Consider the following 2,500-nt stretch of genomic DNA (forward strand, 5'->3'; position numbering starts at 1 on the left):
AATCGATCGTCGGAGCTGGGTATAGGGGCGAAAGACTAATCGAACCATCTAGTAGCTGGTTCCCTCCGAAGTTTCCCTCAGGATAGCTGGTACTCGTACGAGTCTCATCCGGTAAAGCGAATGATTAGAGGCCTTGGGGCCGAAACGACCTCAACCTATTCTCAAACTTTAAATGGGTGAGATCTCCGGCTTGCTTGATATGCTGAAGCCGCGAGCAAACGACTCGGATCGGAGTGCCAAGTGGGCCACTTTTGGTAAGCAGAACTGGCGCTGTGGGATGAACCAAACGCCGAGTTAAGGCGCCCGAATCGACGCTCATGGGAAACCATGAAAGGCGTTGGTTGCTTAAGACAGCAGGACGGTGGCCATGGAAGTCGGAATCCGCTAAGGAGTGTGTAACAACTCACCTGCCGAAGCAACTAGCCCTGAAAATGGATGGCGCTGAAGCGTCGTGCCTATACTCGGCCGTCAGTCTGGCAGTCATGGCCGGTCCTTGCGGCCGGCCGCGAAGCCCTGACGAGTAGGAGGGTCGCGGCGGTGGGCGCAGAAGGGTCTGGGCGTGAGCCTGCCTGGAGCCGCCGTCGGTGCAGATCTTGGTGGTAGTAGCAAATACTCCAGCGAGGCCCTGGAGGGCTGACGCGGAGAAGGGTTTCGTGTGAACAGCCGTTGCACACGAGTCAGTCGATCCTAAGCCCTAGGAGAAATCCGATGTTGATGGGGGCCGTCATAGCATGATGCACTTTGTGCTGGCCCCCGTTGGGCGAAAGGGAATCCGGTTCCTATTCCGGAACCCGGCAGCGGAACCGATACAAGTCGGGCCCCTCTTTTAGAGATGCTCGTCGGGGTAACCCAAAAGGACCCGGAGACGCCGTCGGGAGATCGGGGAAGAGTTTTCTTTTCTGCATGAGCGTTCGAGTTCCCTGGAATCCTCTAGCAGGGAGATAGGGTTTGGAACGCGAAGAGCACCGCAGTTGCGGCGGTGTCCCGATCTTCCCCTCGGACCTTGAAAATCCGGGAGAGGGCCACGTGGAGGTGTCGCGCCGGTTCGTACCCATATCCGCAGCAGGTCTCCAAGGTGAAGAGCCTCTAGTCGATAGAATAATGTAGGTAAGGGAAGTCGGCAAATTGGATCCGTAACTTCGGGATAAGGATTGGCTCTGAGGATCGGGGCGTGTCGGGCTTGGTCGGGAAGTGGGTCAGCGCTAACGTGCCGGGCCTGGGCGAGGTGAGTGCCGTAGGGGTGCCGGTAAGTGCGGGCGTTTAGCGCGGGCGTGGTCTGCTCTCGCCGTTGGTCGGCCTCGTGCTGGCCGGCGGTGCAGGATGCGCGCGCCTGCGCGGCGTTCGCGCCCCGGTGCTTCAACCTGCGTGCAGGATCCGAGCTCGGTCCCGTGCCTTGGCCTCCCACGGATCTTCCTTGCTGCGAGGCCGCGTCCGCCTTAGCGTGCTCCTCCGGGGGCGCGCGGGTGCGCGGATTCTCTTCGGCCGCCATTCAACGATCAACTCAGAACTGGCACGGACTGGGGGAATCCGACTGTCTAATTAAAACAAAGCATTGCGATGGCCCTAGCGGGTGTTGACGCAATGTGATTTCTGCCCAGTGCTCTGAATGTCAACGTGAAGAAATTCAAGCAAGCGCGGGTAAACGGCGGGAGTAACTATGACTGGGCGTGACAAGAAGGTGAAGGTCGACGCCGACGTTACCTTCAAAGCGGGCAACGCCACCATGCCCGCCCTACGTGTGGGTGAAACCTTCCGGTATCTGGGACTGCAATTCTCCACCGCGGGTCGCTGCGTGTTCAACCCACGACGCCACCTGGTGGAGCAGCTGGACGTCGTCTCCCGAGCTCCGCTTAAGCCGCAACAGCGCCTCTACGCCCTCACCAACGTACTTCTCCCAGGCCTGTACCAAGGGCTGGCCCTCAGCCGCACCCGAGTGGGTGCGTTGAAAGCGGCAGACGTGACCATCCGGGCCGCCGTCAGGAGATGGTTCCGCCTTCCGGCGGACACTCCCCTGGGCTACTTCCATGCTCCTGTAGCCCAGGGAGGCCTCGGCATCCCATCATGCCGATGGATGGGGCCAACACTCCGCCGGTCCCGTCTCCTGGCGCTGAAGAGGATTGGACCAGCCCCCGACGGTGCAGGCCGGGACGAGGTACAGCGTGAGATTGAGGTGCTGGAGCGGCATCTTATGTGGGAGGGTCACCTCCTCAAATCGTCGACGCAGGTTGGAGAGATGTGGGCCGCGCGCCTGCACGTTGCCTTTGACGGTGCGGCGCTGTCATCTTCCGCCGCCGTCAAGGGGCAACACCAGTGGGTCGCTGACACCAGTCGCCTGCTATCTGGGCGTAACTTCATCGACGCTCTCCGCGCCCGCATCAACGCCTTCCCCACGAAGGCACGGCGCAGTCGCGGGCGGGAGGCGGACACCAGATGCCGCGCGGGCTGCCAGGCCGTAGAGACCGCCAACCACGTGTTACAGGCTTGCTTCAGGACGCACGGG

General features: G+C 61.2%; 1 pseudogene; it reads left to right on the top strand.

Moving 5' to 3' along the window:
• LOC126436653 (large subunit ribosomal RNA) overlaps nt 1-2,500 on the top strand; it is a 5,804-nt pseudogene that overhangs the window by 1,213 nt on the left and 2,091 nt on the right.

Source organism: Schistocerca serialis, unplaced genomic scaffold, assembly GCF_023864345.2.
Source record: "Schistocerca serialis cubense isolate TAMUIC-IGC-003099 unplaced genomic scaffold, iqSchSeri2.2 HiC_scaffold_1242, whole genome shotgun sequence".
In the NCBI taxonomy this organism is placed as follows: Eukaryota; Metazoa; Arthropoda; class Insecta; order Orthoptera; family Acrididae; genus Schistocerca; species Schistocerca serialis.